The following is a 13,162-nucleotide window of genomic DNA, read 5'->3' as shown; positions in this document are numbered from 1 at the left end:
CCAAGAAACGGAATCCTGCATTATTTTTCTTTTCTTTTCTTTCCTTTTCTTTTTCTTTTTCTTTTTTTTTTTTTTTGAGGCAGGGTCTCACTCTGTCCCCCAGGCTGGGGTGCAGTGGAGCAGTCACAGCTCATTGCAGCTTTGACCCCCCTGGGCTTGAGCGATCCTCCCACCTCAGCCTCCTGAGTAGCTGGGACCACAGGCATGCACTGCCATGCCCAGCTAAGTTTTGTATTTTTTGTAAAGATGGGGTCTCGCTATGTTGCCCAGGCTGGTCTAGAACTCCTAGGCTCAAGTGATCCTCCCACTCTGGCCTCCCAAAGTGCTGGGACTACAGGCATGAGCCACTGCGCCTGGCTTTGCATTCTGTTTCTGATTTGACCACGTGTCTCTTGGCAGCTACAGTCAACTCTTTGGTCTCAAGTTGTCCGGTCAACACAGTGGGCTCCTCATGCCGAGACCCATGACCTGCAGCCCCACACATGTGAGATGCCGCGGATGACAGTGCAGCCGTGACAGACTCGGCGGGGCTGGCGCAGTCAGCAATGACCCTGTTTGGGGCCCAGCATCTCTGAATGGAAACATTTTTTGCAGCTTGTTTGTTTTAGAACCTTGGCTTTTCGGCCTATATAATCCATGACATTCCTTAAAAATTAATTTCCTCTCTGCTGAGAAAATAGAGGTGGAGAGTCATTTTCATGCCACCGAATGACCTTTTAAAAGAGTGAGTCCTTTCTAAGGGCTTTATTTCCTTCTGTCAAATGTTTCATTCTTCCCCCAGAGGAGCCCGTGAAGTAGACATTAGGTGATAAGCAGACACGATCATTTTACAGATATGGGAAAAGACTGACCTGCTCCAGGCCACACAGATGGAGTCAGGAAGGCGCAGACTGGGTCAGTGGGGTCCAATGCACAGGTGCTTTGTACGGTCTTGTCATATGTTTTTATGGAGGTAAAGTTCACATCACATAAAATTAACCATCTTAAAGTGAACAACTCAGCGGCATTTAGTACATTCGTCGTCTTGTGCAACTGCCACCTCCCTCTTGTTCCAAAGCGTTCTCACCACCCCAAAGGAAACCCCACTCCACTAAGGAGTCACTCCTCATCTCCTCTCCTCCTAGCCCTTAGCAAGCACCAGTCTCCTTTCTGTCTCTATGAATTTGCCTATTTGGGGTATTTCATAGAAATGGGCTCATATGATAGATGGGCTTTGTGTCTGGCTTCTTTCCCCAGCATGGTGCTGTCAAGGTCCAGCCATGTGATAGCATGAATCAGTACTTCATTCCCTTTTCCTGGCTGAATAATATTCCATTGTATGGATATGCCACATTGTGTTACCCCGTTCATCCGTTGATGGGCACTTGCATCATTTCCACCCTTTGCCTGTTGAGAGCAGCGCAGCTGTGAACATGTGTGTACAAGTATCTGGTAACCAGTTCCTTCCGTGATTTTCTGCAGTCTTGCAGTTTCTGTGACCTGATAACTCTGCTCCAGGGTGAAAAGGAATCATCTGTGGTTTGCCACCTACTCCTGGATACGGCGCGTATCTCTTTGTTCCATGCACAGAGGCTGGGGCTACTCTACACAGGGCTTGAAGGCAGCCTCCAGTCTTGCAGGCAAATTCAGAGGCATATAATTGAAAAGCCTATCCGGGAGGCCAAAATGGATCCTGATTGGGAAAACTCGCTGGACCCGTCTGTCACAGTGTTGAAAAAGTTGTCTTGGGAAGAGGCTTCCTCTGGCTGTCTAGGTTTGAGACCATTGCAGTTCCTTTAAGATCACAAGCAAAAACCACGGTGATGGGAGGATGCATTGGCTTTACTAAGGAGCCCATTTTTTAAAAACTTGTAAAGTGAGTCTAATTGGAGAAGCAGCAGAAAGCACCTCAGGAGAAGTCCTTCCTTTTTGTACAAAGGACTGGTGGTGAGCCCTTCCTTGGACTTCTTGTGTCCTACACTGGAGTCTTGTCCCTGCACAGGGCCATCATTAGTAGGAGCCCTCAGAGCCTCAGTTAGGGTATGTGGAGCCCAAATTACCAAAGGGGTTTTCCTTTGCATGAGCTACCTGATTTCGCACCTTTCAAAAACAAGCATGGGATTTTCACCCAGGGGAGGAAGCACGTGTGTGAAGTCCGTGCATGTTTCCCAGGGTTTTTTCCCTCCTGCACCACCTGGTTGCTAGGTAGCGGGTGTATCTGTGCCACCACCTGAAGTTCTGTGGGAAGGGGGAACCCTCGGGGCCACTGGAGGCTTGCGGTGGGAAGGGGAGCCAGACAGGAGAGCAAAGACCCAGGCAGCTTCAGTCGCTCCTCTTCATCACTTAATTCTGAGGGCGCTTGAGTTTCCGAGCTTCCTGGAGTAGAGCCCAGGGCAGCTTTCACCTTGATGTGCTGATTGGTTGCCTGTCGATTGCAGGAGTCCCCCGGCGTCCTGCAGGGAAGATCTTGTGCTGTTTTCCCAGGGACGGAGGGAAAAGCACCAACCCCAAGCCCTGTGTGGCTGAGAGCTGTTTGCCTCCGTCTCTGTCTGAGCTTTTCACCACAGCTCTGTGAAAGAGAAACTGGCAGTGAGGGGTATAGCCATCTTGGTGTGTGTGTGTGTGCACGTGTGTGTGCATGTGTATTTGTGTGCATGTGTGTGTGCGTGCGTTCAAACACTGACGTTTCATAGGCTCTGGTTACTGCTGCATGGCGGATGATCCTCTCTGTCTCTCTCTCTCTGGCTCTCGCTGTCTCTCCCTCCCTCTCGACCTGCTTGCCTGCCTGCAGAAAACTAATGAATCATGTCTACCTGAATGCAAGCAGTGCAGACACACCAATGCCCTGCAATGTTGACTGGGCACCGCCTCTGCCTGCCTCTCGCTCCCTGTCTCTCCCTCTGCTGCTCTCTCCATCCCTCTCTCCCTCTCCCCCTCCTCCCTCCCTCCCTCTCTCCCTCTCCCCCTCCTCCCTCTCTCCCTCTCGCCCCCAGTTTGTAATCTGACACAGTACACTGCAGTTGTCTCCGGGTGAACCTCGGGAGCCTTGGCACAGCTCGCTTCTAAAGGTAGGCTGAGATTTATTTTTTTCTCCTAAAAATAGCTTGCCGTCTCCCCTCGCCTTTCTGCACCTGAGCTGCAGCGGCGATGATCACAGGGGGTTAGCCGGAAACTCTTTGCCCAGACAAAGTTTATTTTGCAGTGGATGGAGAATGCCCTTCAGCGTGGGGTCCGGGGACGCTGGGTGCGGGGAGCAGCGGCTCGCCCTGCTGGCATCTTGGTGCTGCCTGGAATTCAGGATCGTCTCGGAAGGGAAGGGCTGACCGACTTCTTCCTGGGTGCCGGGTGTCAGCTGCAGGGGTGCTGTGGCTCTGTCATCCCCCCACCTCAGGCTTTTCAGAAAAGCCCCTCCAGGCAAAGTTTGGCACCCGATGGACACAGTCCCGCTCGCCTGGGGAGTGCGCCCCGGGCGTCTCAGACAGCAGCGGCTCAGGGCCTGGACTTGTCTTCTTGCGGGTGGGGTGGAGTGGGGAAGGGGCCGTGGGACAAACACATCAGAGTCCCCAGCTCGGCTCAGGTGCAAATGCACAAAGCCAGCAGCCTGCACCCAGGAATCTGTCAATTCACGTCCCATGGACTGACTCGAATAATGTGTTTGTCAAAACAGATGTTCCCTGGCAAAGTGTGTGCGTGCGTGCGTGTGTCTGTGTGACCAGTGTGCGCGGGCTGCTGGCTGGGGGCAGACTCTCCCAGTGGAAACCGTATTTCACTGAGAAAGGCAGGGTGTCCGGGACCACCTGCCCAGGAGCTTAGGTCTGGGTGGGTCCAGGTGGGGGCCCGGACATCTGTCAGCAGAGGCCTCGGTGGAAGGAGCCTCCCTCCTGTGCCCGGGGAGTGCACGCTGGGGTTGGGGTCAGGGCTGGCTGGGGTCGGGGTCAGGGCTGGCTGGAGGGAGGAGGGAGGGAGGGAGGACTGCTTCACCTCCCCGCCTGGTCACTGGCCCCAGGGGAGGCAGGGGTGCTGGCTCCATGCCTGCGTGGCCGCTGGGTCCCTGCAGGTTCTTAGGGTGAGCGAGGAGGGAGGGAAGGGGGCCCTGTCCAGCCCCATATTTCTCTCACGGAGGAGCCTGAAGGAGACTGTGCTCACGAGGGCGAAAGCCCCACTTCATCCAGGGAGGGAGAAATGTCACAGATGGAGCAGGCCTGAGAGGAGAGAGAGCGGCTCCCTCTGAAATGGAAGATGGGTGGGAAGAGGAGGTGTCTGGGCTCCCGGGCCCTGTGGCAGGCCGGGCTGCTGGCAGCCTTGTCGGGCTCTGGGCTCCGAGCAGGAGCGGGCAGGGGAGGGAGCTGGTGTGCAGGCTCACTCGCCCGGTGTCTACAGGGAACAGTGGGGGAAGGCTGTAAAAATCACCACCTCCCCCACGCACATGGCCCCTCCCTGGCTCCCTCCCAGCCTTGCTGGGCTGTCCCGGAATTAGCTTCAGACTCAGCCCCCGCTGGGCTGTGGGGTCTTGGCTTGTGGTGTGAGACATGATCCCAAGCTCCCAGTGGGATGGGCAGGGTCTGACCGGCTCCGGAGGTTCCTCGGGGGGGCGTGGTGAGGGGAAGGCAGGCGGGCACCACTTCTGCAGTGGGGGGTGGTGGGGCGTGACTGGGGTCGAGGGCTGTGCCATGGCCATATGGCAGCTGCCTGGGGCCCAGAGTGGAGCCCTTGCAGGTTATTTCAGGGAAGGCGCTGGCGGCCGCTATTCCCCTATGCCCCTTCTGAGAGGATGGCAAACTGGGTCAGGGAGAGGGTGGCACTGCCCACGTGCCCGGGAGACAGGAAGATGCTGGTGCTGTGGGGGCCGCTCCCCACTCAGGAGGCAGGCGCCACGCAGCCCTCCCCGGGGCATAGCAGCTGGCCTCCCCCATGCTGCAAGCCCGGCAGAGAAACCCAAGCCTGCAGAGTCCGGGGGTGGGCGTGTGTGGTGCGGAAGCTTCCCAGGTGCAGCCGGACTGAGAGCTCCTATTGAAGATGAAAAGACAAGGTGGGCCCTACACTGTGGCTTTCAGTTTCATCTCTTTGGTCCCTTGCGCTGTTGGTGCCTGGAAGAGACCAGCGTGTACTCAGGGGGTGGGAGGAGAGGCAGGATCTGGCTCTTTCCCGAGCTTGCTTCGCTTTCCATTTCAAATCCACCCCCTGCCACATTTGTATTTTTGGAGTCCGGTTGAAGTTTTAATTGGAGCAGTGATTCTCACACGTTGGTGAGCGCTGGCATCCTGGCGGGTAGGTTAAGGGGCTACAAGTCTCAGATCCTCTGATCCAGCAGGTCTGGGGAGGGGCCGGGAATCTGCATTCCCACGCAGTCCCAGGGGAGGTGGAGGCATCCAGGGACCCCGCTTTGAGAATCCTTGAATACAGCGTGACCAGGGGGTGCTTTACGCATCTCTAGGACATGTCCTCAGCTCTCTGCTGGCCTTTGGCTGAGGTCATACATGGGGGGTGCTTTACGCATCTCTGGGACATGCCCTCAGCTCTCTGCTGGCCTTTGGCTGAGGTCATACATGGGGGGTGCTTTACGCATCTCTGGGACATGCCCTCAGCTCTCTGCTGGCCTTTGGCTGAGGTCATACATGGGGGGTGCTTTACGCATCTCTGGGACATGCCCTCAGCTCTCTGCTGGCCTTTGGCTGAGGTCATACCTGAAGCCGAGTGCGCCTCATAGGTTGGTCTAGACCCGCAAGCGCTAAACCTCAGGGACCAGAGGGCCTCGCCCGCCTGGGAGTTTCATTTGTGTCCAGGAGTCTCCTTAGGGCACGGCAATGAGCATCTGTTCCAGGTGGGCGGATACTCAACGGCTGAATGCTTCCGTGTTTCCCACGTCTGCCCGAAGGTTTGGAATCTGTGTGGTGCTGGGAACCTGGGGGAGAACCGGGTCGGCTGTGCTGGTCTGTTGTTGATCAACCAGAGCTGCTGATTCCAGAAAACTCTGTTCTTCACTCGGCTTATCCCTTGTAGATAGTGGTAGTGCATGGCTTAGTTCCTCAGTTTCTCTTTTGACTTTCACCCATTTGAAAAGCTGACTGATCACCTGTGGGGTGGGAGGAGGCCTGCAACCAGCTGAGGGCACCTGTGTCTCTTGTTGGTGATGCTGGTGCCACCAACCTTGGGTGCAAAGGTTTCGCTGAACCATACTCCTCAGTCCTCCCTCCCTCCTCCTTCCCTCCTTCCCTCTCTCCCTCCCTTCTTCCCTCCCTCCCTCCTTCCCTTCCTTCCTTCCTTCCTTCCTTCCTTCCTTCCTTCCTTCCTTCCTTCCTTCCTTCCTTCCTTCCTTCCTTCCTTCCTTCCTTCTCTCACTCTTTTGTTCTTTTCTTTCAGTCTCTATCCCTTCTTCCCTTTCTCTCCTTTTCTCTCCCTCTTTGTTTTTTCTGTCCCTTTCTCTCTGTCTCTCTCCTTCCCTCCCTCCCTCCCTTGCTCCTCCTCTCCCTCTCTCAGTCTCTCTTTCTGACCCTCCCCTCCTTGTGTCCACCACTGGGCCACGCTCCTGTGTGGATCCATCTTTCCTTGAAGAAAATCTCCCAGGTCACGCCCTGCATGATGGCATTTCAGTCAAGGAAGACCACGCATACTGTGGTGGCCGTGTGCGATTAGAACAGACCTGAAAGACCCCTATCCCGGTGTGGCTGTCGCAGCAGCTCAGCTTGAAGCTTTACTCGCACGTGTTGAGTGACGATGGTGCGGGTGAACCCACCGTACTGCCTGGCGTGTGAACGTCCAGCACATACGGTCATGCACAGACATGATATTTGATGATAAGAAATGACTGTGATACTGGCTTATGGATTTACTGTAACTTTTATCATGATTTTAGAATGTATTCTTTCTACTTACTAAACAAAAGTGAGCTGTGAAACAGCCTTCAGCAGGTCCTTCGGGAGGGATCCGGAAGCAGGCACGGCCATCGTGGGAGGCGACCGCACCCCGTGCATTATTCCGCTGGAAACCTCCCAGCGGGACAGGAACGTGCGGGTGGAAGGCGGTGATGTGATGATGCTGGCCCCGGGGAGGCCCAGGCGAATGTGTGTTTTTGTGTCTTAGCTTTTAACAACAAAGTTTAAAAAGCAAACAAACAAACAGAATCAAATAGGGAAAAGTGAATAGATGAGGCTATAAAGAAAGAAACTATTTTTGTATAGCTCTACACTGTGTGTTTTAAGTGAAGTATTATTACAAAAGAGTCCAACAGGTAAAAAATTAAGAAATGTATAAGGCAATGAAGTAAGCTGAGGGTAGTTATGGAAGAAAGAATAATGGTTTTGTATAAATTTAGCATAGTCTAAGTGTGCAGCCTTTATAGGGTCTACAGACATGTACGGGAATGCCTGGGCCCTCACATCTGCTCCTCACTCACTCACCCACCCACCCAGAGCCACTTCCAGTCCCACAAGTTCCATTCATGCTAAGTGCCCTATGCAGGTGCACCATGCTTTAGCTTTTAGATCTTACTTCTGCTGCCTCTCTTCTATGATGAGATGCACAAGTACTCACCATTGTGCGGCAGTGAGTACTCAGTACCATTATGGGCTGCATAGCTGTGAAACCAGGAGCAATGGGCTTACCCATCGAGCCAGGGCATGGAGGAGGCTGTCCGCCCGGGTGTGTGTGTAGGCACACTGCATAAGAGGTGCGCTCAGTGACAAAATCACCTGATGAGGCATTTCTCCAAACATATCCCTGTCATTAAGCAAGGCGTGACTGCATTTATCTTTGAACAAGCCAGTCATACTGTACTAGGGCTTGTGGGGTTAAAAGTATTAATTTATGAGGTGGGTCCCTGAAAAGTAACACTTAATCTAAATCTATTTTAACTTTTTTGTGGTTATTTTCATAAGTATGAGAGGCAAATGTATCTGTAATGATAAACCTTCACACAATATAAACTTTAAGTCCAAATGGCGTCCTGAGTAAATTTCTCCAAATAGCATCTTCAAAAAATGGAGAAAAAAGAAAACAAAAAAACAGCACACTCGTTTTAAAAGCCCAGAATAATCTTGATACAAAACCCTAGTGAGGACATCAAAAGGAAGAACATATACTGGCCAAACCCTCATGGTCACGGAAACCACATTCTAAGTCAAATATTAGTAAATTAGAAAATGGAATCCAGCAAAACATGAAAAGGATAATAGACATGTCTTAATTTTTACCTGGACCAAGAGCCTCAGAAAATGGAGGAAGTTGGGGCTTCCCTGGATTTGTTAGAGGCTGGATAGCTTCTTCTTCTTTTTTTTTTTTTTGAGATGGAGTCTCGCTTTGTCGCCCAGGCTGGAGTGCAGTGGCCGGATCTCGGCTCACTGCAAGCTCCGCCTCCCGGGTTTACGCCATTCTCCTGCCTCAGCCTCCTGAGTAGCTGGGACTACAGGCACCCGCCACCTCGCCCGGCTAGTTTTTTTTTTTGTATTTTTTAGTAGAGATGGGGTTTCACCGGGTTAGCCAGGATGGTCTCCATCTCCTGACCTTGTGATCTGCCCGTCTCGGCCTCCCAAAGTGCTAGGATTACAGGCTTGAGCCACTGCGCCAGGCCGGATAGCTTATTTTTTTCTTTCTTTTGAGACAGAGTCTCTATCACCCAGGCTGGAATGCCGTGGCATGATCTCGGCCCACTGCAGCCTCTGCTTCCTGGGCTCAAGCGATTCTCCTGCCTCAGCCTCCCAAGTAGCTAGGATTACAGGCATGGGCCACCACGCCTGGCTAATTTTTGTATTTTTAATAGAGATGGGGTTTCGCCATGTTGACCAGGCTGGTCTCGAACTTCTGACCTCAGGCGATTTGCCCCCCTTGGCCTCCCAAAATGCTGGGATTATAGGCACGAGCCACTGTGCCTGGTCAGATAGCCTCTTCTTAATGCTCACCTACACAAGAAAGGGAGGTGGCGATCGGGGCTCCGTGGGGACATACGTGTGAAGTGTGGGGTCTGTGAGGATTAGGAGCAGTGGGGCTTGTGGAGGAGCAGGTAGAGCAGGGAGGCCTGAAGACGTCCTTCTGGGATAGTCTCATTTGTTGGTGTTTTGTGGTCTGTTGTTAGTAGAGGCTGAATAAGCACTTGCTGGAAAGCCCCAGTGTGGGAGATGGGGGGCTCTCTCCTTGGCCTGGCCGCGTGGACAGGTCCTTCCTGTTGGTGCTGAGCCTGGGGCGGGGGAGGTACAGCGCCTGCCACTTCTTTATCTGTGTGGGCCCCAAGAAGGTGGGGCATGACCTATTCATTCAGCAAACCTTGAAGCACCTGCTAAATACCGACTCCCATTTTAGGTGAGCAGTGAGCAAGCTAGAGGAGGGTGCTGCCCTCATGGGGATAGGATGCTCGTGTGTGTGTGTGCGCGCGCACGTGTGTGTGTATGTGTGTGCGTGTGTAAGACAATGGGCAAGTGAATGAATAATCACTACACCAGAGACAGGCAACCTGATGGGGTGCCCCGCAGAGGGTTCCGGCGGCTGATGTTAGAGGCCGTGCCTGGGTGATCTGGGAGGGCTTCAAGAGGAGGTGGCGTTGAAGCTGAGACAGGACCCTGAGGAGCACCCAGAGGTGCAGACACCTGGGAGAGGGGTTCAGACCCCGACGGCGGAGGGAGGAGTGGATCTGTGAGTTGCTCGGTGGCTTTGATTCTCACAGGCGTGTGCAGAAAGAGCTCCTTGGGTGTTTTTGGAGCGGCTGGGATCACAGGGGCTGCAGAGCCAACCCCTCTCCTGGAGACCCTCAGTGTCCGCCTGTGAGGTCCCAGGGATACCCGGAAACCATGGGGCCGGTGGTGTACTCTGTCATTTCCATTCATGCGGAGTTGGTCACGGTGTCCCTTTGGCTGGAAGGCTTCCCCTGCCCCTCCTGTGCCTCTTCCCGCCTTCCCTCCCCTGCCTCCCTTCGCCCAGTGCTACCAAAAAGAAAGCCCATTTGGCCATTTTGGCAGTAGGGGCCTCCTGAGGGGGCCTGGGGTGCGTTGGTGTGTGTCCCTCGGATTACACACTCCTGGTGCCACACCCAGTGTGTGCCTGCGATGGGAGTGTCAGGAACCGGCCGCTGGTTTGGGTGGGAAGGGGCTTTTCCTCAAGGCATTCTTCATGCTTATTACCGACGTGGTTTCCAAGACCAGAAACGCCCCCATCACACTGCCCTGCACCTCCTTAGACAGAGATACGGGGACGGGGGCAACAGGCTGCCTCGTTTCTGACTCTTCCTTCCCTGTCTCTGGGAGGGGAGCCCCAGAATCTTGGGAAACGATGTCTCGACTCAGCTCCAGGTCTGTAAAGGGCTCCTTGTTCAGGGGCCGAGGGCTCGAGCTACGTGTTGGCTCCTTAGCCTGGAGCTGCCCTGCGGGCCGCGGGTGCCCGAGCTCTGCTGTTGGGCATCATGCCCAGAGACCTGCCCCAGCCCCGCTGCGGTGTGGGTTCTGTGTCTTCAGCCTGTGGCCGAGTTCCCGGTGTCCAGAGAGCGGCTGAGACCCAGCTGGGGCTCAATACGTGTCTCTGAAGGAAGGGTGGATGCAGCTAATGGCAGGTGGGGCCCCGGGACGGCCAGTGCCTCTGTCCAGACAGTTCCCCAGCTTCCCTCCCGCTCGTCCCCAAGCCCACCGGCCCTGGCGACTGCCTCCCACATCGTGGCTTCTGGATCGTGAGAATTAAAGATGGGAACTTGTGTCAATAGCTTTTCCAGCTCAAGTGCAGCAATGCATCGGACTGCTGATGCTGGCACGTGCTGGGTGCCTTCCTCGCTTACATGTGTGACACAGCCCTTCTGCGGCAGGCCCCGTTGCTCTTGTAGACCCATTTTTACAGAGGAGACAATAGTCTGAGAGATGGAGGGGCTCTCTGAAGATCACACAGCTGGGGAGGGATGGGCCCAGTTTCAAACCCGATCTGCCTCACCACGAAGCTGGGCTGGGACTGCAGCACTGCATGGCCTGCGAGATCCCAGAGAAGCTGGGGTGGAGCCCGTCCTGGGCCAGATGCAATCCCAGGGAGCTCTGAAACACACCTGTGTCCAGGACCCACACGAGCCTCTTAGAGAAGATGCAATGAGTTGGGGCACAGGTATAATGGTGTTTTTAAAGCAGCTTTATTTCATTTATTTGTTTTTTGGAGACAGGGTCTCACCCAGGCTGGAGTGCAGTGACATAATCCTGGCTCACTGAAGCTTCGACCTACAGGCTCAGGTGATCTTCCCACCTCAGCCTCCTGAGCAGCTGGGACTGCAGGTGCGTGTCACCATGCCTGGCTAATTTTTTATATTTTGTAGAGACAGGGTCTCGCTATGTTGCCCAGGCTGGTCTCAAACTCCTGGACTCAAGTGATCCTCCTGCCTCAGCCTCCCAAAGTGCTGGGATATAGGCATGAGCCACCATGCCTAGCTTTAAGATAGCTTTACTGAGATACAACTTACCTACCATCCAATTCATCCATCTAAAGTACAAGCCAGGGGTTGTCAGTATATTCAGAGTTGTGCAGCCATCACTGTCGTGAACGGTAGAACATTTTCATCACCTCAAAAAGAAACCACACGCCATTAAGCAACCAGCCTCCTCTCTCCCCTCCTCCCAGCCCTGGCAACTGCGAATCTGCTGTCTATCTATAGATGTCCTGCCGTGGACATCTTATGTGAACAGAATCATACCACACATGTTCCTCTGTGCCCGGCTTCTTTCCCCCAGCACAGCATGGTCCAGGTTCACCCGTGTTGTGGCATGTGTCAGAGCGTCATCCCTTTTTATGGCTGAATGATATTCCGCTGTGTGGATGGACCACATGATTACCCACAGGCATCAGTACTTTCTAAAAGGCCGAGATTATTGTAAATACAGTCATGTGTAATGCGTATAGTCTCTCTCTCTCTCTCTCTCTCTCTGTCTCTCTCCCTCTCTCTCAACACCCCCTTTCTTGGCTAAGCATTTTCTTTGCCAAACATGTCCTCTTCCCAGCCTCTATCTAGCTGTTCCCTACATTCGATCCACTAATATCCACCACTTTCCCTTCACATCCTGAATCTGAGCTCTTCTTGCTCTGGCCACCTCGGTCCCCTTGGCCAGACACCCCTGGTCTCGTCCCTGGGCCACTGCCTCAGCGACCCCCCAGGCCTCCTGTGTCCACCTCTGCCTGCAGGTCACTCTCACACAGCAGCCAGAGGGCTCCTGTTGGAAACGACTCAGACCACGCACACTCTTGGAAGCTTCCGATTGCATTTATTCTCACTTACAGCAAGCGCAAGGGCCTCCCGACGGCCACAGGCCTGCCTGATCTTCCTCCTTCATGTCTTTGTCCGGAAGGCTCTTCTCCCAGCTGCTCACTCATCATGTTGTTCAGGCCTCTGCTCAAAGGTCACCGCCTCCGAGAAGCCTTCCCTGACCGCCTGCCATGACAGCAGCCGACTGCCCCTCCTGTCCTATCACCCATTCTGTTTCTCGCTGTGCCTCCCTCCCTCCCCACGGGAGAACTCCTGGGCGTGGGCGGGAGCTTGTTCCCTGCTCCTCCCTGCTCCTCCCGGCTTCAGGTGGGTCCTGTTCCATTCCATGAGGGCACGAATCCTCTGGGTACCTACGCCAGCATCTGCGGCTGGGCACGGCTGGCATTTGGAAGCGCTGAGTGTGTCTGCATCTTCCCGGGTTGTTCTGCGACCCCACCGCCGTTCCCGCTCTCAGGCCTGGGTGTCTCCTGGGCCTCTGTCCTGTCTATACCCCGGCCGGCTTCAGCTCTCAAGCCCGGGCCCTGCTCAAGAACAGGAAAGAGAATCTTGTCGCTTGAGGACATATTCAGTTACTCGATGTTTTCTTGGTCATTTCAGGATTTCGCACGGTTAATTCAGGATTTTTCTCTCTTCCACGGGGTAGGGCTGGGCAGGTCGGTCTCTCAGCAGAGGCACAAGCTAGACGTGGCGGAGCCTGTGGGAAATGCCCTTTCTCCATTAATCTGCAGAATGAGCCTGCGGCATTTGGGACCACTGGCGGCTGCCGGATCCCTCCACGATAATTTTGGTGATGAGTCTGTTTGGAGGCAACAGCAGGAGCCATGAAAACAAGAGCTGGCCTCGCCGAATCCTCGCTGTACCCCCGTTCTGCACGCTTCCCACCAGCTAGCTCATTTCACTGTCAAAAGGCACCAACACCCGGAAAGGTTAAGTCACTTGCCCAAATCATTATGGCTCCTGAGTGGAGCAGCC

The 13,162-nt window shown here is 54.3% G+C and overlaps 1 protein-coding gene across 27 annotated transcripts in view; it reads left to right on the top strand.

Annotated features, from left to right (window-relative positions):
* The first annotated feature begins 2,970 nt into the window (after nucleotides 1–2,970).
* Nucleotides 2,971–13,162, top strand: part of RIMBP2 (RIMS binding protein 2) — a 328,353-nt gene continuing 318,161 nt past the window's right edge. For 26 of the 27 annotated variants that reach the window (XR_012420847.1, XR_012420846.1, XR_012420845.1 and 23 more), the window contains exon 1: nucleotides 2,971–3,047. The gene's annotated coding sequence lies outside the window, so the exon portion shown is untranslated. Of the gene's footprint in view, nucleotides 3,048–4,924; nucleotides 5,248–13,162 lie in introns of those variants that run through there. The other variant, XM_074008413.1, reaches the window with a different exon arrangement.

This window comes from Macaca fascicularis, chromosome 11 (assembly GCF_037993035.2).
Source record: "Macaca fascicularis isolate 582-1 chromosome 11, T2T-MFA8v1.1".
Taxonomy (NCBI): Eukaryota; Metazoa; Chordata; class Mammalia; order Primates; family Cercopithecidae; genus Macaca; species Macaca fascicularis.
The sequence above is the reverse complement of the archived record's forward strand: the minus strand, read 5'-3'. Positions and strand labels throughout refer to the sequence as shown.